Here is a 23,339-nt window from a genome sequence, read left to right as displayed (position 1 = left end):
TTTGCTTAGTTTACATGTATTTGTTTTTGTAAGTTTGTTTAAAGGAAACTACTTATGATAAGTCAATGGTATTTGGTATGCAGTTGTATTAGCTTTAGTACATCTCATTTCCATGGAAATTGCTTTGCCAATTGTAACTTCAGTCAGGGTTCATTTACTTTGAATAATTGCAAAACTTACATGTTAAAGTGTTGCTATTTTAATTTCAACATTTGCATTATTGAAATTACAAAAAAGCGAGACATTTTTCTGTGATAACAGTTTATTGCATTGTCTATATTTACAGAGGTTCAACCTATAAGCTAACAAATCTGAACAGAAAGAAAAAACAAATGACTGGGTTTGACAGTATAAATAATACTGGTATTAATAAGATGATGTGGTATGATTGCTATTGAGACAATTTCTGTTTATAAACAGCCATAGGTCATGGAACAATAACCATAATCAAAGTTAATGATACTTGCATGCAAAAAATATTTTGATCGGTTATTTTTACAGGACAATATAAATATCTTTTGAGATAAATTATACATGAACTGTAAATTCAGAAATTGTTGTGTGCATTTATTATTGCGAATTTGTCATTTTAGACTAAAATGCAACTTTATTTTTTGTGATATTAAGAAAATCCTGTATAATAAAAACATTGCAATAATTTCTAAATTTACAGTATTAGAATTTAAGTGAAAGATAGCAATGATTAAAGGAGATGCATCAAAGAAAACATATGACCATGATGACTGTCTTAGATTGAAATTTTTTAAAGAACCAGAAATAATATAAGTTTCCACCCTTTCAATTATTATATACAAAACCGATATTTTTCAGGAACCCAAAAGTTGAGCAATGACCTTGAAGAGTAAGCAATGTGTACAGTAAGATATCCATCTTTGTAGTTACCAAAGAGTGTGGTAAGAACCTCGTCTATAATTATACATGGTAAGTATTTTTTTGTTGGTTAAAAATTATGCATCAGGACACTATAATTTTTTTCTTAGATCCTCATTAGGAAAAAAAGGGATGCAGGTATACATCAATGAAGCAGCAACCCAACCAAAGTATTTTTTTCATATCTCAAAGCCCACCCTTAGAAATGAATTGAAGAATGCTAAAATTTTTAGACCTGTTGATATGAAAACTTGTGCAATGCCTAAATCAAATTACATAATTTCAAGCAGAATTATTTTTTTGAATGGCTTCAAAGATTAGATTTGCTAATTTATGTTCTTTTAAACAAAACTACCAGATGCAACTAAACATCTATGAGATGACACCAAGAGAAAAAATTCAATCCTGTTATTTTTTTAAAAACTTTATCATTGGCCTTTAACATTGTTAATTTATCAATTGCTCTGGTACTTTAATTTATTCAAATTTTTACAAGCGAATGGAAGTTGTTTTGATGAAAATCACCTTTTATCAATGGGAGGTAACTTTGATAGCTTTTTCTTATGTGTTTTTAAATGAAGCAAAATTTCATTTTTAAAAGAAACTGAATTTCTTCTCTCAATTGTTCCTATTTGTAATGTCTTTTATATTCATAATTGAAAACTGAAGATAAAGAATTACAGAAATTGGTTATATAACATAACCCTTTGCCATGCTTACATCAACACATTTTTTTTTCATTTTCCACAAAAATAAGGCAGTGATGTAGGATGTCATTCTAACAAAACATATCAGCATGGAGACCCACATCATCACACTAACATGTCAAAAGTGTATCCTACTTCATAAATTTATTATGCAAATATTATTTAATAATGTTAATATACAAGTTTGTGAAAAAGAATTTTTATTTAAAAGATTTTACTCATTTCTACTCTGTAGAGACTATTTCACCAGCACTTTGACTGATGCACAGAGACTTCTGACAAATAAGTACCGGTACTCAATAGAGTTGAATGTACTTTTGGCGACCGGGTTTGAGGACGTGGAAAGCACTCTATCATTGTTGGTAGTTTTAAGTGCTTTTGATCTCTTAGATGAGGTCTCACATAGAAACATATGTTCCTTAGTTTCATATAAATGTTCAGGGCATAATATAACTGCCAGACATCTGATTGACTTTGACTTTGACTTATTTTTAGTGTCTGCAGAGTTTAAATGAGTTTGATAAAAACCCAGCTTATCTATTCCAAGTGTTGAGAAGATTTGATTTCAATATTCCATTAATTTATATTTTTTACTTTTGATAGCAAGGCTGAGGGTTTATGCACTAGAGTAATCTTTTTTGGACAAAGAGGTTGTCACTGTTCCTCAACAAAAAATTAACGAACAAATTTGTAAAGCTAAGCTAGAGACACGCTTAGGCAAGACTATCTTTTTCTTTGAGGTTGAAATGGTTATAAAAAACGTTTAATTATATTGTGTATTTTAGCCAGCTTCCACTCTTTTTTTAAAGTTTGAAAAAAAAAACATTTAAAATATTTATCCCTTAAAGGGTAACAGGATTTTTTTTAAACATTAATTAAAATGAAATAATGAAGTAATAATTTGATTTAAGCAGCCACTTGGGTAAATTTTGTAAAATTGAGCTTAAAAACATAGCTGATATATTATTGTTTTCCAAGACGAAAATTGAACCTCATTTTGGTCTGTATTGCATGCAACATTTAATTTGACCAATAGTAGTCAATGGGATGGTTGCACATATGTACAGTATGGTCAGATCTTTAAAGTAAAGAAATGTCAAAATTTAATAAAAAGGAAGCAACCACAAAAAACAGCATCCCTGACTAATTTGGTCCCAATAAAATATTCTTTCACAGGTAAAACTAAAATTTTTATGCTTCATTTTTTGACTAGCTTGAGAGAAATTTTCTTCAAAAGTAAAAATCTTATATTATTTTTTGACAGCAGTCTTATTCCCTGCAAATTTTATGGTAAAGTGAGGTAAAAAAAAACTATATGCAGGGTTCGACATTAACTTTTATACCAACTTGTCCAGTTGGGCAAGTGCCCTATTACTTTTACTTGTCCGAAAGTGAAATCTACATGCCCAAACTTTTACATGCTATTTTTGTGGTTGTAATGTAGTACATGCAGATAAAATATAGTTATCATGTATATGGGGTGTAAATTGATTATGGAGTATGAAAATATACTATGAGGCATATATGAGCCGAGGAGGGAGGGAAAAGATCGATGAATATACGGGAATTGGATCATTTACATAGAGATACTTATTTCATAATAATTTATCTAAGAAATGCCATTTCAAATAACCCTTCTTGATAAACTGACAACAACTGACAAATTTGTTAAAGTTTAATTTCATTTTCTCTTTCAAGCTTTTACGTTTTTCCATCTTAGGGAAATACACATCCGATGTCAAATTATAAAGTTAGAACAACGAAAATAGACCTCCGCTTTCCATTGGTCGGTGGGAATAACACGTGCGTCGGAAACGCCCGAGTGGTGTCCCGATGGATAACGATAATGACGAAGCAACGCCGCGGCCGCCTGATTGGCCAATATTTTTAAACGTGATCTATTTTTGGTAAAATGGGGAATTCAGTGCGAACAATTGACAAAATATACGCATTGAAGGGGGGTTAATACCACTTTACTCGACCGTGCGGTGTTATCACTGAGTAATCTATGGACAAAACAACAGACACTTTTAATTTTGTGAAATTTTAATCATATAACACTTTTTTTTTCATTGCCCGATCGGACAACCAAGATGATGTTTTTACTTGTCCGAATACGGCATTAGCTTGCCCCGGGCAATCGGACAACCGTAAGTGTCGGACCCTGATATGATAATCTTCTTTTTTTTATATGTTTATGTGTAATACATATTGTATACTTATTGACTGTGTATGAATGTAGTAGTAAGTTTATTGTCCCTCATGGTGCAACTATTGTCCTGAGGCGTAGCCGAGGTCAATAGTATATCCAAAGGGAAAATAAACTTACTTTTCCAAAAATATCCAGTCCGTAAGTGTTTTATTATATCAAAAAAAGACAACAGACAAAAAATGGCTGTGATAAATCAACTATCGTAATATGTAAAGAAGAAACCCAACCATAACGTTTACTTCATAAATATTCTGAAATGCTAAGGCTACATCTTGCACTGACGTCAACCCTAGATACAATAGGTAAAAATTACTGTCCCCGATATTTTCAAAATCCTCCATTATAGCTGCATTGGAAATCCCGCGAAATATAATGAAGCTTGCAGTCAAGTAGTTTCAACAAGGTCCAATAGTTCAAAGCTTGTAAGTCAAAATATTGTGTACTTATTTTATATAGAAAATGATAATTGAGGTATAATAAATATTTAAATTTCATTTCAGGGGGCAAAGTTACTTCAAAGAATTGAAATAAGGTTGGTTGATCCATTTTATTTTATGTTTTTATGTGTAATGTTTTATATGTATTTCTATTTCATTTTAAGGTTTACCACAGACATTTAATTTATGAATTTTATTTTTGTTACAGATGCAGCTGGGAGGATGTTTCAGTCATAGACCTTGGATAGACTCCGTTGTAGCAGACTAGGGAGAGTAGCATATAGTTCTCGTAACGCTATACAATAGTAACAAGATCATTCTACTCTGAGATTGTTAAAGGGCCTGTTTGATAGAAGTGACGCCAACGTTCTCCAAAACTACTAATTTATGAATTTTATTTTTGTTACAGATGCAGCTGGGAGGATGTTTCAGTCATAGACCTTGGATAGACTCCGTTGTAGCAGACTAGGGAGAGTAGCATATAGTTCTCGTAACGCTATACAATAGTAACAAGATCATTCTACTCTGAGATTGTTAAAGGGCCTGTTTGATAGAAGTGACGCCAACGTTCTCCAACACTACTAATTTATGAATTTTATTTTTGTTACAGATGCAGCTGGGAGGATGTTTCAGTCATAGACCTTGGATAGACTCCGTTGTAGCAGACTAGGGAGAGTAGCATATAGTTCTCGTAACGCTATACAATAGTAACAAGATCATTCTACTCTGAGATTGTTAAAGGGCCTGTTTGATAGAAGTGACGCCAACATTCCCCAACACTACTAATTTGTAAATTTAATGTTTTTTACAGATGGGGACCAGAGGCAGATTCAGTCATAAACCTTGAATATGGCTTATTAGAGATCTGCTTCGATGGAATTGACAACAATTTTCTCAAACACATCACTAATCTTTATTATCTGTTTCCATTACAGAGTTTATACAGAGAATATAGGTATACCGTATTTTTAATTTTTTTTTGGTCCTATGTAAGTTTGTCATAAAGAAATAGTATGTGGTATTAATGTCAATGGGATAAAACACACAGACGAAAATAAGTTAAATACCTTTATAAGTATGGATGAAGAAAGACAGACTACCCCATAACCAAAAGAAAGGACAGACAAAAATATACAAAACAATACACAAACTAAAAAATGTACAACACCAACCCAATCAAAGACCAAGCTGAACTCAGGTGATCCAGGAAGTTGGAACCAAAAGAAATGACAGACAAAAGTCTACAAAACACTAAACTGAAAACTAAAAATGTACAACATCAAGCCAACCAGAGACCAGGGGACCCAGGACAGAAGTACTACTAGGATGGGTTTTTTACTACCAGGACAGGACAGAAGTGGGTAAGTAATTGATATGTTAACAAATTTACAAATTGACAAAGTCAAGGGTGTTTTTTTCATTCATTCTTTCTTCAATTCTAAATTTTAAATGTGACAAGATAAAAATGGCACATAATTTTCAAATATAGTTTTTTAGAATTATTATTCTTTGCTGTTATTTTGAAGTATCTTCATGTTTGACAAAATTTTAACTTCAATTTAACTTAAAAAAAATATGCTCCAAAATTTATTAAATTGATACACTTTTTTTCACAGAAAATATTGGTTATCTATTTTAACATTCATGTGAGTCAAGTAAAGATAATGATGACTCAGTCTTACTCCATGAAAACACTGGTATCTTGCATTATGAGGGGCTTTAGCAAGAGTGCTACCAAAATGTGTGTAAAAGAATAAAGCTTTCACTCGCTGAGTCAGAAAAATTACTAATTCCAGAGTTCTGATAAGGGTGAATCAAATTCCCACGAAAAATAAAGTCCTTATACTGAATTCCCTTTGGCTTCAAAAATAAATAACCTTGAAGTCTGTAAAAAATCCTTATGCCCCTCCATAATGATAGAAAATTTAAAAATTTCACTGAGTGAAGGGGAGGTAACTCATATGAAATGAATTTACAAATTTGAAAGAATTTAAACTACATGATCCAATTGAGCTATACATTTGTAAAGTAAGACCCAGGGACCATGCTCAGAGAAGTCATTTGTGTATATTAGTTTACATTAGGGAAGAGTCAGTACAATGTGTGGATACAGCCATTTTGAAAAGGGGGGTTCCAAACCTAGGAACACCATGAAACGTTCACATATTAAAAAAAAGAGGAATCAGAATAAAAGGAGGGATTCCAACCCCCAGACTCAAAATTTAGATATTTATGTGAAGTATTTATCAATTGAAAAAATATTTCATATTTTTACTCTTAATATGTACCGGTATTTAGAAACAAAATTTGAATGCAGTAATTTTTTAAATATCTCAACTTTAAATTATGCATCTATTAATGTGCAACAACATAAGAAGCAAAATATAGAAGTTGGAGATTAACCCAGGGTATAACGCCTTCTTTATATTTGGGGTGTTAACTTAATATTAACAGTTATCAATACAGAGATGATGATAGTTGCAATAACTTCAGATGAGGTTTATCCTGGTTATGATTAATTTCTCTGTATTTTCACCATTACAGACTGTCATTTGATCCAACGATTGAAAGTTTTTTTTAACATTGTCTTAAAGGTCTATCAGTGCTTTTGCTTTGTGGTGAAAAAAAAAGTAAAATCACAAAAATACTGAACGCTGAGGAAAAGTCAAATCAGAAAGTCCCTAAACAAATGGCAAAATCAAAAGATAATGAGTAAATGCATTTTTTTGGGTTCTTCGTTAAAAAAAAAAGATGTCATTTAAATTAAAATTTCAGATTTATAATGAAAATTTTCCTAAGACATTTAAATTAAAATTTAAGATTTATAGTGAAATAATAATTTTCCTAAAATTTTTACATTTTCAAAGCATTGTAGTTGTCAGATTATAGAATAACATAGTACTTGAAATTGATTTAAACTCGTAGTCTAGTGCATGCAAAGTTCCGAAGCAAAACATTCTTTATCTTCAGAGTTTTGGTGTAGACTTAACAAATATCAAATGATCATTTCAGAAATACATTATGCTTGGAGCGCTGCGTGTCTTTACTAACATATAACAAAGTTGCTTATTGGTGTTTAAGTAGTAAGGTTGGTTATATCTTCTGTTTATTTCAGTTGTTCTTTGGATGGTTCTTTGGTTTTGAGGTATTTAGGGTGTGGTGTTTACCATTCGAAGGAATCTATATATATGTAATTCTGAAATGAAAAATATTTGATATTTCTAGTCATAAAAAAAATAATCAAATGTTTGAGCATAAAGCTGCTTTGAACTTTGAATCTGTACGATTTTCATACTTTCTTTAATTTCTTATTTTCAAAATTGAAAATGAATATCTTCAATCAAAATCAAAATCTAAATTGTATTTGACATATTATGATGTATTGGAAATGGAAAACTAGATAACATATTCTCGTAAATTAAGTTGAATTCAGGGGGAGTGGAAAATGATCCCAAAAGTTTTTTAAATATACTTTATCTTCTTTAAAATTGTTTCTGGGTATCTACATCTTTAAAGCACTGATCGCTATTAAGATAATATAGAAGTAAAAATACATTTTTATAACAGTCAAGCCATAACGAAAATTCTGCCATACAAAAAAGAATTTGGATGTTTAATCTACATTTATTATAGAGTTATAAACAATCGCAAAGGTTATTAATTCTTACTTGACTGAAAGCTTGTACAAGTCTTAATATTTGGTGAACAATAATAAATTTCTATGATATATATATTATTATCACTATTTTACTGAATTTTCCTTTGATCTTACTGATAATTTCCTTTCTCAGCATAGTAGAAAGATATGGAAAGTATCTCTAGAAACTAAGGCTGCACGTGCCATTGTCAATGTAAATTTCAACGTCGTCATAAGCAAAATAGCGATAAACAGATTATCATTGGTCATCTCAACTTGATTGTTTTTCTCACTTTCGCCGTACCGGCTCAAGGGAGAATCAATCTCGTTGAGATGACCAATGATATTTATAATGATTTCCAATACCCTAAAAACTTCATTTTGAGTTATCTGAAATTATCATCATCTCCAAGTGAAGAGTTATCTAACTTATCAATCCCGATATCTTACAGTAGTTATCTCCCTTTGCTTCAAGCTTCTCAACCTTGGGTTAATTTTCAACTCTCACCTTCAGCACTAGGTTTTCATCCACAGATTCCAGACATTTAATGATAACTTCATTATTATGAGACCATAATTGACAACTGGTATTAATGTTTTAATTTTACTTGTTAGTCCCATTTAACAATTGCTCATCGTAATTTGTAAAATTAAATTGTCTTGAGTTTAAGCATTTCTTTGTAAAAATTTCCTGTTTTAATAATAGAAAATTAATCTTTTTAACTTCCCAAGCCATTCTGTGATCAATATATTAAAGGATAATTTTGTCCAGCTTCTTGAAATAAGTTTTCTTTTTTGCAATCAAAAGTATTGACAGCTGAGCAGGATCATTTCAAGATCACAAAAAAGGAGCTGAAAACTGGTCAATTTTATTCTATTTATCATGTGTACATGAAAAGGAGTAGATTGTACAACACAAAAATTTCAAATTTCAAATCATAAGTTTGTTGAAATATAGCTCATTTTATACAATTTAGATCTTTTATTGAAAAAGGTATTAGACTGATCTTAACCCTATCATACCATTTGAATTACAACATAAATTAATTTGCTCCTTGGTATCAAACCATTCTATCTTTTTCAAATTTGGTAATTACAATATAGGTAAAGCACTTGCCATCATAAAATACTTTAAAAAAATAAAATAAGTAAAACCCAATTATCAATAACTGACTGCAGCTATTCTTCATTGGATCCTTTTTGAAACTCATGGCCAGACAAAGAGTAATCTAAGAGCTTGACTCTTTAACAGGGATCCAACTTTAGCCTCATTAGTTCAAAGGAGTTTTCCATTAGTCCATAATAATTAAGAAATAATTGTTGCAAGCTATACTTTATTGTAGTTTTAACATGGGTAGGCATTATATACGTGATTATTTTTGCCTGAGCGATAGCTTACAATCAGTTCTGTTAACCAAGCAGTTTTAGATTTATATTAGACCCTGTTTCAGACTTTGGGGATTTAATCACTAAAAAAGTTAAAGATAACCAGACTATTTTAGATTTAACTGGTAATCTGCTTTCTTTTCCCGGTAGCAAAAAAGAGCTGATTCCTGTAAGTCTCTATATTGGCTGCTTCTGATTCTTATCCATTTAAGGAACCAATGATTCCGGAGAGTGAAGTAACCTTGCCTCAGTCCATTATTGTCAAGATATCAGTGATTTTCCTTTTTTTCTGACAAAAGTCATTGGAAGTAATCTTACATAAAACAAATTTTGATATAACTTATATATATATATATATATAAATCAAAAATGCTATCATAAATAATCTGGGAACAAAAAATTTTACTTTTTCAATTGTAAATTTTGCTACTATTTTTCTTTCAAGTATAAAACTAAAGTAAAAAGTAAAAATCTATTTTATTGAAGCATTACGTGCCATTTGAGTTTTGAAATTAATTTAAATTATAAAGTATTGAAATTAATTTTTATTATAAAGAATCAGTATTTATATCATTTCTTTGAGTTCTTAATTTTTTCTTTCTAAATTTTGTTATTAAATCTAAAGATTTCATACTTGATACATGTAATATCATTTTGCATCATATTTGTATTTTTTCATTTCAGCTTCTTTTGTACCACTGAAACTTCACAGAATAATTGCATACATTTTGAAGTTATGTACCTGCTTATATGAAATTGTTTGAGGAATTTCCCCCCATTTTTCCCTTAATTCTGATCTTGATGATTGTTTTCCAAAATTTTCAAAGATGGTACTGATTTTGTGTAATCAACTCCTGCAGTTTTCAATCTCAATCTTTTTAACTTCACACAATGATTGTACAAATATTTAAGTTGTCCACTTGGTACTATGGAATTGTTTGATAATATTTTTCCTGACTTGGAAACTAAGTAATTTTTCATCAAAGGTAAAATAAATAGTTTTTAACCCATATCTTTTGGAATTCACAGAGAGTTTGCAAATCTATAGAGGCTTTTACAAATTTTTGGACTATACATGACTACTATGTACATGTGTAGTAAACCTTGAAAATGAGATATTTTTTATTAAACTATGCTTCAAAATATTTTAAAAAAATGTGGATTTATATGTGTTTATTATACTATTACTACACTGTACTTTTTTTCTTACATTTGTATAAGTATTTTCATATCAGATGTCTGGTAACTTATATAAAAGCTATTATCTAGAGCTCTGTAAATAAAAAAAAATGTAAACATAGTTCTAAAATATACTTTTAATGAGTGGAAGAAATTGTGGGGTACAGAATACATTTCGTAAATTATCAAAATACAAGTAACCTGTTTAAAAGCATGTCTGGTATTTTTACAGTACTTTTTAAATGAATTTAATAAATTATTTGTATTTTAAATTGAGAATTTCTTCAGTTTCCATGATTGGAAAAATAATGTGAGATGCCTTGGAACATTCTGGTGACTATTGTACATTTTATAATGTACAATGGAAAGGACATTTCATTACTTAGAGAAAATGGATTCAGTGGACTGATTAGCATAAAAAACTATGATGGAAAACCTTTGAAATCAGCCAGGATAGCAGCTCCAAGGAAGATGGTCAAATAAATCTTCAACCAAGTCTGAGGCTTTTACCAAGAAATTAAGAAGGCAAGTTTATTTAAGCCAAATATTTGTATATATTTCCAGAAATATTGGACAAGAAGTGCATATTAAGACAACACGCCAGCACCCTTCTGATCTTCTGCATGCAAAACACCATTGATGTATTATTTTTAAATAGTTTTATAATTTAAGTTACCATTTTCTTGAAGATTTTCGATCAAAATATTTAAAACTTCAAGGGGAGACAAGTACAATTAACAGCGAGATTTGTTCATTCAATGGGATATAACTCTTAAATTTTTGTGCAGTTAAATTCAAACAAAAACCTTTGACTTGTTTTATTTTTATTATGTCAAGTTTTCTGTTTAGTCAGGTTAATAGTTACTCCTTGCTCTAGCTCAATGACATTTTGTATTTATTTGCATTACTAGCAAATTATCAAATTATTTAGCAATGTTGCTAATCATCAGATGTTTTTCATTTTCCGCTGCTAGGCGAGACATCTCTGTCAACAGTTTATCTTACAAACTTGTGTTGATACTATTGTGTACATTTTGTAAGAAATCAGAATATTATATAGTGACTTTATATTTATAGAGAAATGGATTTGTAAAATATATAATGTGTCTTTTTTAATTCTTTTTAGGATCTTCTGTGATATGTTTTCATGGTGTGGGAATAAGACTTGGTGGTCTAATACAGCTAATACGAAGGTATGTACCAGTATGTTAGTCCTGTTTTGAAAAAAGAAAAAGTATTATAAAATGTATTTGGAAATAGCATGTGCTCTAAGCGTGAATGTTTGTAGGAGTTTGGTAAGAAGTCTTTGCTTTCTTTAATTGCCTTTTAAGGAGTAAATTTAATTATCTGATTTGATTATGTAAAAGTTTGTTGGGATGCTGGTTTGCTGTTCTCAACTTCCATTACATATTTATAGACTTTTATTTAATTTGCCACTGGACATTTAGCAACCAACAATCGAATGAATCAATCATTCAAAATATGGAATATACATACAGTATATCAAAAATGATCCTTTTAAACAATTTTGAATGACTAATCATTTTATTTTTCAGGTTAGCATCACAGCTTGTCTGTAAAGATTGAAGCTGGGAGTGGGCATTGGAGCTGACTTTTATGGTAAGAACCAATACAAAAAAAAACAATATGTAAAAAAAGAAATATGTTAGACATCTACCATTGACTTGTTTTTCATCCATTTCTGCTAATAAAGACTGGTAGTTCAAAAAATATATCAGCAAATCACTTTTAAACAAAGTAAGAGAAAGTTTTATGAATCATGATTATAATGACCAGTTATTTATTATTTTGCATTTGATATTGTTTCAATTTTCAGATTTTGACAATTACGTTTAATTCTGTATATTTCTTTTTCAGGTAACTGTGGCTGCATAAAAGGGCTATGTGATTTTACTGTAACAGTAAAGAATGTAATTCAGACTATTTTTGTGTATGTTTGAGAAAATGTTTATAATTTTTACGAAAAGAAAAAAAAAATTATGTACAGGTTCTCCATTTTCAACAAGATTGGAAGTTGTAGGTTGATAGGTCTTTGAAATTTCAAAAATTACTTTCTATTTTCTGTTCATACTCATGTCTAGGCAAAACACTTCCAGTAGTTTAAGAATGGAGAATCTAAAAAAAAAGAAAAAAAAGAAAAGAAAAAAAAGAAAAAGAAAAAAATGTTCGATTATTGAAATGTTTTTTATTTTTGCAAATTGTAATATATTTTTTCACCTTTGTGTCATTTTTAGCTGAGTTTATAACACAGGGTATATTATTTTAAGAATATCTTACAAGAAGCATAGTTGAAGAATATCTTGATGAAAGTAGATTGATTGATTTTTGGTATTTAACACCACTTTCAGCATGATTTGCTATATCTTGGCTGCCAGTTTTTATTTGTGGAGACAGCCTGGTGAAAACATCCCCTTCAACAGAGAAACTAGCAACTCTAGTCAATTAAGCTTAAGATTGACGTTAAACACACCTACCATGTGAGGGTTCAGAGTGTTGACAGGCTAGTGATACAGTAGTTTTTGACCATTCAGCCACCATTACTCCATCCGCACTAAATATGTTATTGAAATGTGTTGAATTTTTGTAATTTAATTATTTTTTTATTTTGATTACCGGTATACTATTTATGTTTTTTTGTTATATATAACAAAGATGTGGAGTTCTAACGGTGAAATTTAGGTCAAAGGGAGGTAATTTATTATACTGTGTTTAACTTCAAATACTTGAAATTCCCTCAATGTTAGATTTTTATTTACTTGGATACTCACATTTATGCACTTTTTTACATATCAGATGTTTTCTAGATAATAGAAATTTAGGGTGGGAAAAATTATGTGTCACTTAAAATAATTATGTGAAATTTTTTCAAAAAGTTTATTAATTGAAAGTGCATCTGATATTTTTTATGTATGTTACTTTATTTTCTAAAAACAAATGGACACAACATAGATTGACAATAAGATATCGAGAAGAACCACCTTGTCAGCCAGGATAGCAGCTCTTAGGAAGATGGTCAATTAAATCTTCAACCAAGTCTGACTCTTTACCATGAAAATAGAAAAGGCAAGTTTATTTTAGCCAGATCTTTTAAGATAACAGACCCTTCTGAAATATTGCATTTAAAACACCATTGATGAATTAATTTACCAGTTTAGTTTTTAAAGATACAAGATACATGAACAAGATTTTCTATTAAAATATCAATAGTAAATCCTAAAAATAGTCATTAAACTTCAAGAAAAGACCAGTACAATTTAAAACAATTTTGCATTCAATGGGAGATAACTTTGTAAAATATTCAGATATTTTTTGTGCAGTTAAATTTAAATCTGACGTTTTTTTACTTTTCTATCTTTTATATTGATTTAAAAAAAAATGATTTTATACAATTGTCTACCTGCAATAAGAAATCAGAACAATATTTAGTAAATTTTAGGTTATCGGTAACACATAAATTGATTTACAAAATGTATAATGTGTTGATTATAATTTTATTTCAGGTTCTTTCTGAGACATGTTTTCATGGTGTGGGAATAAGACTTGGTGGTCTTGTACAGCTAATACAAAGGTATGTACCAGTATGTTAGTCCTGTTTTGGAAAACTCAAATGTATTATAAATATTTTATGGAAAAACAAGATTTGAACGCTTAAAAGATTTTTTACAGGAATCTACTCTTATTATTATATCAGTAACCAAATAAGAGTAAAGTTTAGGATCTGAATTGTTAACATAAAAATGTGTTGGCTTGTTGGATTGCTGTCTCATCCATGTGTTCTTGACATATATAACACATTTTAAGACTATTTCTATTTAATGATTTGCCACTGGACCTTAAGCAACCAACAACCAATCATTCAATCTATTCAATATACAACAAAGAACCTTTTAAACAGTTTTTATACAGCCGTTAAGGGATGTATTATGGTATACCATTGTCCGTCCATCCGTCGTCAACATGTCGGACATTAACTCAAAAACGCTTTAACAAATTTGCATAAAATTTTGGTGAATTGTTTATATCTATTGACGTGAGCTCCCTTTCGTTTTTTATAAATTTTAGATTTTACGTTTCCGAGTTACGGGGTTTTATTCATTAAAAAAAGGGGGATTTTCCAGTTTTTCGGACAATAACTCAAGAATGCTTTCACCAACTTGCAAGAAATTGTGGTGAATTGTTTATATCTATTGACATGAGCTCCCTTTCGATTTTTAAAAATTTTAGATTTATTACGTTTCCGAGTTACAGGGTTTTATTAATGAATTATCATTTTATATTTCAGGTTAGCATCACAGCTTGTCTATAAGGATTGAAGCTGGGAGTGGGCATTGGAGCTGACTTTTATGGTAAGAATCAATACATATATTTATGAACTTTTCATCCGAGAGCATTTTAAAGCCCAAGGTTTTTGTTAGGCACAGATGTTAATCTTACATATTAATGTCTTCTTTACTTATAGTTGAATAAGGGGCCTCGGTGGCTGAGTGGTCTAAGTAGTTACTACTGTAATCACTAGCCAGTCAACACTGAGGTTGTGAGTTCGAACCCCGCTTGTGCGGGTGCACTCGACTCCAATCTTAATTGACTAGGATTGTCAGTTTTTCTATCGAAGGTCGGTGGTTTTCTCCGGGCACTCCGGCTTCCTCCACCAATAAAAACTGGCCGCCACGAAATAGCCCAAAAGCGGTGCTTAAAAGTGGCGTTAAAACACCAAAAATCAAATCAAAATCAAATATAGTTGAATAAACAATTTAGAAGGAGATATAAAGATATATAAGGGAAGTCAAAAAGTATAATGTATAATGCGAATTCTTGGGATTTCAGTTTTTTTATCTATAGTTGTCCCCATATATGAAAATATGTAATTGTGGTATGTATGCCAATGAGACAGCTATCAACCAGAGACCAAATGATATGGATGCAACTAAATGTCACCCTATGCCTTCATCAATGAGCAAAACCTATATTGTATAGTTAGCTATAAAGGTTCAACATGACTAAATGTTAAAAAATTCAATCAAGTATGTTAATAGCCTGATATACTATATATAGCTATAAAACAATGTTAAAAAGATATTTGTCAAGACATCAGCCAATGGCTTGTTTTTCATCCTTTTATTGCTAAGAAATACTGGTACTTTAAAATTTATGTCAACAAATCACTTTTAATTTATAACAAAGAAAAAGAAATGTTGTTCTATACATTATAATTGTAATGCTCAGTTAATTATAATTGTTTTGCATTAAATATTATTTCAATGTTCATGAGTAATGTCTATTTCTTTTTCAGATAACTGCGGCTGCATAAAATGGTTGTGTGATATAACTGCAACAGTAAAGAATGTAATTCAGACTATTTTTGTGTATGCTTAAAAAAAAAAATATGTAAAGATTCTCCATTTTCAACAAGATTGGAAGTTGTAGGTTAACTTGTATTTGACATTACAAAAATTCTATCTATTTTCCGTTTATACTCATGTCTAGTCAAAACACTTCCAGCAGTTTAAGAATGGATAATCTAAAAGAAAAAGAAAGAAAAAAGAAAAAAAAATGTTCAATTATTGAAATGTATTTTTTTTTTGCAAATTGTAATGTATATATTTTTGCCATCTTTTTGTTATTTTAGGATTTGAGATACTTTCAAATTTTACACGTTACTTTATACATATTGTTAATGCAATTAGATCTGCCGATGTGAATATTCCCACTAAATTTCTTAGCAAAAATTTTAATTATTTTTGTTTTTTGTTAGCAACGTTTCAAAATACCTTACCATAGCAAATGCCTCTCTAGTGTAAACTGAAAAGATGAATAATGGTCTGCAGTAAATATATCCCCTTACAACCTTTTCTTTCATGTTAATTTTAATATCTTTAAGATAATGTGACAAGGGTGCTCTAATGCAGAGGAATTTATGAAGTTAAGAAGTTAGAAATATATTTTTTGCACTTTTTTTGTCATTTTTAGCTGATTTTGGTTTGTAACCAAGGTGATATTTTTTAAAGAATAATTTTACAAAAGGCATAGTTGAAGAACATCTTGTTGAAATTGGATTGGTTGATTTTTGGTGTTAAACACCACTTTAACATGATTTACTATAATTTTGGCTGTAAATTTTTATTTGTGGAGACAGCCAAAGTGCCTGGTGAAAACATCACCTTCATCAGGGAAACGGGCAAACCCTAGTCAAATTAAGAATGAAGTTACACATTTCATGTGAGGGTTCTCAGTGTTGACAGGCTAGTGATGCAGTAGTTGAACTACTTATAGGACCACTCTGCCACCATAAGTCGATCAGTACGAAATATTTTATTGAAATGTGTTAGATTTTTGTTATCAATCTATTTTTTAATTTTAATTGTACTATTTTATTTATTTTGTTTGATATAACAAGGATGTGGAGTCCGAACAGGGTGAAATTTGGGTCAAAGGGAGGCAATTTATTATACCCCTGTTTAACTCCACATACTTGAAATTCCCTCAATGTTAGGATTTTCATCCACTTGGATATTCATGTTTGTACATTTTTTTTTAATATCAGATGTATACTAGCTAATATTGACTATTATTTAGAGCTCTGTAATAAAAAAAAATAAATGTAAGCAGAGCTCTAGATAATAAGTATGCAGGGTAGGAGAAATCTTGGGTCATTAACAATTGATTTGCTGAAATTTTCAAGAAAGGGGATTTATTGGAAATGCATCTGATATATTTAATATATAAAACTATATTTAAAAAAAAAAGATGTTAAGATGATGAGGAGAGCCACCTTGTCAGCCGGGAGAGCAGCTCTAAGGGAGATGGTCTTTTTAATCTTCACCAAGTCTGAGGCTTTACCATGAAAAATATGTGGTAAGTTTATATATTCCACAAGTTTTATGGTAATAATATATATATAGGCATTTAAAATTATTTTTTAAAGGTTCTTTTCTATCAGTGTTTGATTTTTAGAGTATCTAGTCTTACATTTGTTTTCTGTCTGGTATCGAGTGAGCTGTGTTGGATAGAAACCAACTGTATGCAAGTTATTATCAATGAATTTGTAAACTTATTTGGGTCGAACAAATTTTTATTCAAGTCTGTAACTGTTTGAATATTGAATTGATATAGAATCATTTTCATAAAAGTGTGGACAAGACGATTTCTTGGCGCTCTTATGTTATCGTTTGACTGGGTCAGATAAGGTGAAAGTTTGTCTGTAACGCCCACTTGTCACATTGAATGTGTTATAGACATTTAAACGGGGGTCGCCAAAGGTTCTAAATGCCTACATCAAATAGTAGGAATTACTAGCAGAGGACTAAACCTTGTGTGTTGATTTAAATGTTGAATAATTATTTTCTTTTTTTCTTCTCTTGTGCCTACATGTACTTTGCTCTTTTATTCTTTTTAAATCCCTATTGGAAGGCCTCTGACAGACTGAGTGAGCGTAAAATCACTGTTATCGATAGCCAATGGCAAACAAGTTAAAGGTACTGTAAATTCAGAAATTATTGCGTGCAATTATTAATAAATAAATTTGGTGTATTTACTGTCTTCTGATTGGTTAAAAGTATTACTTTATATTCATACGCCAACATCCGTGTATGTATGTTATGGTTAATATAAATAATATAAAAAGTTCTTTTGAGCCTTATTTTTGATAGAAATTTATTTATAATGAATGACTATAATTTATTTTGAATTTATTGAACCATAAAATTAATTTTTGACTCTCCTCATTTTACATAATCCACTTCTCGGATTATTCAATGTGAAGAGTCAAAAACTAATTTTATGGTTCAATAAATTCAAAATAAATAATAACCATTCATTAATTGCGATTTTGTAATTTTAGACTAAAATGCGATTTTAATTTTTGCGATATTGAGAAAAATCCTGTTTAATTCATATAAAAAATTTCAAATGCTAGTTTAAATTATTGCCAATACAACCATGTTGCATTTTTCGCAATAAAAACATTGCAATAGTTTCTGAATTTACAGTAATTGAGTTAGTATTATTACCAACATAAGTATTGGGGTTGTCTACGCTGTTATGAAAATGATTTTAAGAACCATCAAAAGAGAACAAAACCATCCGATTTTGTAATTGAATATTCCAAAATCATTGTCATACATATACGTGCACTTGCACAAGGTCAATTTCTATCTCTAGCAGTTTAAAGTTTATATAGTGAAGATGATAATGTATAACAGGTTTAAATAAATGAAACATAGCATTATTTTGTTAGTCTTCTTAGAGACAGATTGATCAGTAAAACAAGTAATTATTTTTTTATTTTTTTTATTTTTAGGTTGTTATAATGATGATGTTTTCATGGTGTTGGGAGTAAGACTTGGATGTCTGATATTGTTAACATGTTGGTAGGTAATCAAGCATCTTTTTAGTACTTGAGTTTATAATTCAGAATACCAAATATTTTTTCCATGATTTTTGTTGAGCCTTCGACTTTTGTTGAAAAAGCAAGACATAGCGATCCTACATTCCGTCGGCGGCGGTGTCCACAAATATTCACTCTGTGGTTAAAATTTTTCAAATTTAAATAACTTTCTTAAACTATCCTGGATTTCTACCAAACTAGGACAGAAGCTTGTTTATGATCATAAGATAGTATCCAGAAGTAAATTTTGTAAAAAAAAAATTCCATTTTTTCAGTAATTTACCTCTAAATGGACTTAGTTTTTCTGCCAGGAAACAATATTACATTCACTCTGTGGTTAAAGTTTTTAAAATTTTAATAACTTTCTTAAACTATCCTGGATTTGTACCAAACTTGGACAGAAGCTTGTTTATGATCAAAAGCTAGTATCTAGAAGGAAATTTTGTTCCTGTTTTTCCGTATTTTACTTATAAATGGACAAGTTTTTCTTCCAGTTAACATTACATACAGTCTGCAGTTAAAGTTTTTAAAACATTTATTAGATTCATAAACTATCCTGGATTTTTACTTAACTTGGACAGAAGCTTCTTACAATCAAAAGAAAGTATCGAGAGGAATATTTTAATTTTTTTTTTCCTCATTTTTGTTGAGCCTGCGATTAATAGCAAAAATAAACGAGACACTGGGTTCCGCGGAACCCTTACGAATTTTTTGTTATCCTAGTGCAATTTTAAATTTAAGTACATGTGTAATAATTTTTTTTTAGGAAAGTTCAGTATAACTGACTGCTTTTATATTCCAGGTTAGCATCAGGTTTCCATTGGATTACTTGCTGGGATAAAGCTGTTATAAGGTGAGAACTTATTCATCAACATACAACTTTAATGTGTTTATGTTATAGTGTGATGAATGTCACTAAATAGATTTTAATATATATATTTTTTTTTAATTTACAATAAAAAAAAATCAGTATTCAATCTTTTCATTTTAAAATAATGTACCCTTTAAAGCAGATACTAGATCTGAAGAAGATATATGAAGGGGAGATAACAATAAAATCGGATATTTTTGATACTATATATTTTTGAGTAATCAATATAAGTAATAAACAAATTGTTTAACATACACTGATGTCTGTTTCTACATTCCCGTTAGATTATTTTAAAATTAAGAATCAACAATTGAAATTTAACTTTGTTTCTTTTTCAGTCGAAAGAGTTGCTGTTGTTGCCTTCCTTGTATTGTAAAATCCTCAGACTACAATCCTGCAAACCATTGGATGAACTTTTGCTATCTTTTGTAAAAAAAATCAGCAGATATTTGTCTTATAAGCAGAATGAATTATAAATGCAATTAATTTTTAATGCTTTATTATTCAAATTATAATATTTCATTATTTTTTCTTGCATTCAGTTATTGTTTTGTGATTGAAGAAATATAAAAAAAAACTGTGAAATTATTGTTATTTGAGAGGTCCCAAAGGTATGATGTATGGTTTCACAAGATACCCATAAGACTTGCTTCAGTTTACATATATTTTTTAAGTTATGTACACTGGTTAAGAATTATAAGTCCTTTGTGAAATGATTTTTTCTGGTTAGAAACCTATTAAGTAGGACTTTGATGGCCAAACACTAAAAGGGAATAAAACAAATCCCCTATTAAACAATTTAAGTACTGAGTTTTTGGTGCAATATGAACTAGAAATAAAAATGTTTAGTTAGATGGTTTGTTTTGACTCTGCATTCTTTACATTCATACAAATTAATGGCTGTCAGTTTTATTTATTGGTTTTGTTTATATATTATAAATGCATTATTCAGCATCTGAGACCACTCAAGTGAAAATAATTACATAGTTTTTGCAGTTTGTCATATTTTCTCATTTTTGTGTGATTGATTTCTATATTTTTTCTCATTTATGATTATTTATATTTTAATGTTTGATTTTTGAGACTTGTACTCAGCTTCTAAACAATTACCTCCCCCCTCCACATGTATAACCAGGATCCTGTAAAAGAAGTTTTGATTTTGCAGGATGGATGGATAATTAAAAATGCAAGATTTTTTTAATGTGCTAGTTCATAATGTAAAAGTCTGCACAAGACATCTAACCCTACCTGAACACATTATTCTGACTTCCAGCTGACCAGTCTTAATGCTCCTACTCCTAATTGCTGAATGCTTAGCAGGGGAGCATCAAATACCAATTTTCAATTCTTTGATATGACCCAGGGCAGGACCAAATCCCATGCCCATCTGCACTCATGTTGAGCATAAAAAGGTTATGTTGTCTCCTCTTTGGTCGGGTTGTTGTCTCTTTGACATATTCCCCATTTCCATTCTCAATTTTATTAAAGAAGATTTGTCTGTCTGTCCATCATCATCTCTCATCCACAGCTTATAAACTATAGGAAGGTTTTCATTTAAACTTTCAGATTATCTTCTGTATCTAATGGCTGTGTGTATTTTATTTTATTATAATGAAATTTTGGGGTTCTCAATTGTAATGAATGGACCTAAGTATTTGAAAAAAAAAGGGAAATAAGCTTCTCATACCACCATTTTATCATGTGAAGGATAGGTTGGTTCAAATATATTTGTTTTTAATCATGTTTTTAGTAGTTGGATCTCATTAGGACAAAATTTTAATGACTTAAATTCAAAATAAATTTGGGGTTCACACTGATATATATTACCACTGTAGCTTTAATGTAAATTTTATAAGGCTTTGCTATAACAAGATTTGTGTTTTATCTTGTTTTATCTGATTTTAGTGGTTTTTATGTGATTTTATTTGTTTTTACTGTCAAATCTTGTTATACCAAGCCTTAGTATGATTGAGTTTATATATTTTGATTATACATGCAATTCAAAATATAAATTTACATAATGAGATCAGACATTTATTATGCTTTTAACTCTTCTTAGTGGATAAAATAGAAAAATGAATGAACATAAATATTGAAGTGGTCGTTGAAGATTGACCAAATTACAAGATTTATAAATGCAGAATCTTGCTCCAACTAAATCTATGTTCTTATCAGCTGAACCAACCTATCCTTCAATATGAGTAATTAAATTTTATAAATGGAAAAGTCCATTCTTCGATTTGGGAACCTTTGGATGTGAAAAAAATATACACAATGCCAACAGATACTGAAGATTATTTGAAAGTTTAGGCAAAAACAATTCAATCCTTTAATTGTGATTGGAAGTTGTAGACGGATGAGCAAACAGATGATATACTTGCTTACTATGGTACATTTCCTAAAGGATAAATATGGACTATGGGTATGGGTTTTGCTCATGGTTGAAGGCTGTAGGTGACTGATAGTTGTTAAATTCTATGTCATTTGGTCTCTGGTGGAGAGTTGTCTCGTTGGCAATCATATCTCCTCTTTTTATTTTATATGAAATAATTACTTATTACTTCCTGGGCAAAAAGTTCTGGTTCCAAGAAAATAATAAAAAAAAATACTTATATCATACATGTATTGTTAAATAACTATCCTACTTTGATATAAAGAATTGACTTTGGTTAGAAATTGGGAGGAATTATAAAGAAACTTTATATACAATATAAGAGCTTGGGGTTATAAATTAATGTTTAATGAAATGCAGTTAACTATTTCCTTGGTGATCTAATAATTTTTGCACAGATCATGATATTAGTTTATTTAAATAACCCAGTAAATAAATTGAGTACACCTCATTTATAAATGAATTTGATTCATGTATTTTTATGCATTTTTTATCTTAGTATTTACCATTGTATTCCTTGTTATATTTGTAAATGCCTCTTCGTATGTGAAAAACTGAGGATTCATATATTTTATGGAATTATATAAATTTATTTTAAGTTTGGTATTTAAAAGTATTGGAAAGCACCAAGTTTAATATTGAGCAAAAAAAATATTCCTTTAAGACCTAAGGATATTAAAATTTAAGACATGTATCTCAGAACAGAATTGATTTTCTAAATTCTATTTAAACAGCTAGTCTGGGAACTGGTATCAAGAAACTAAAAAGAATCCTCAGCTCTGTCAGTTATTTTGTATAATTGTAATATTTAACCAATGATACCTTATCCATGATGCAGATCCTTTTCCTCCTTTTACTTATAAAGGGACTAAAAACTTTATTATTACAATTTCTTTGTTATTTGTACACACTTGATGGAGCAGAATGGGTCTGGTTTCATTTGGGTATTTTATATCATGATGCATGATAATGATATAAATAAATAGGTAAATAAAAATTTAATTGAGAAAACCTATCTTATATTTTATTTTAGTCTGAATGACAAATAAAGGGAGAAGAGGGTTCTGTGGTCAAGGGTAACACACAGCTGATTTATTGTATGGTATGGACGAAGTTGAAAAAGCGAGACTTGGGCATGCTTTTTCCATAAGCAGCAGCTTCAACAATGTATTTGATTGTGATAAGTTCAAGTTAAAGAAAACATCTAGTGGTGGGTCAATGAT

General features: G+C 29.8%; 3 long non-coding RNA genes across 4 annotated transcripts; all 3 read left to right on the top strand.

Annotated features, from left to right (window-relative positions):
• The first annotated feature begins 11,583 nt into the window (after positions 1-11,583).
• Positions 11,584-13,881, top strand: LOC127711817 (uncharacterized). The gene is made up of 3 exons (XR_007986891.1): positions 11,584-11,642; positions 12,006-12,069; positions 12,328-13,881. It is a non-coding gene; the product is annotated as an uncharacterized LOC127711817 (long non-coding RNA).
• Positions 13,882-13,968: 87 nt separating this feature from the next.
• On the top strand, positions 13,969-15,848 carry LOC127711821 (uncharacterized). The gene is made up of 3 exons (XR_007986896.1): positions 13,969-14,038; positions 14,753-14,816; positions 15,761-15,848. It is a non-coding gene; the product is annotated as an uncharacterized LOC127711821 (long non-coding RNA).
• Position 15,849: 1 nt separating this feature from the next.
• On the top strand, positions 15,850-23,127 carry LOC127711819 (uncharacterized). Of its 2 annotated transcripts, XR_007986894.1 has the most exons (5): positions 15,850-17,322; positions 18,767-18,836; positions 19,656-19,706; positions 20,063-21,136; positions 21,267-23,127. It is a non-coding gene; the product is annotated as an uncharacterized LOC127711819 (long non-coding RNA). The 2 variants fall into 2 exon arrangements; XR_007986893.1 differs by having other exon boundaries at positions 20,063-23,127.
• The last annotated feature ends 212 nt before the right edge of the window (positions 23,128-23,339 follow it).

Source organism: Mytilus californianus, unplaced genomic scaffold, assembly GCF_021869535.1.
Source record: "Mytilus californianus isolate M0D057914Y unplaced genomic scaffold, xbMytCali1.0.p SCAF_8, whole genome shotgun sequence".
In the NCBI taxonomy this organism is placed as follows: domain Eukaryota; kingdom Metazoa; phylum Mollusca; class Bivalvia; order Mytilida; family Mytilidae; genus Mytilus; species Mytilus californianus.
This window is presented reverse-complemented; position numbering and strand designations above follow the sequence as displayed.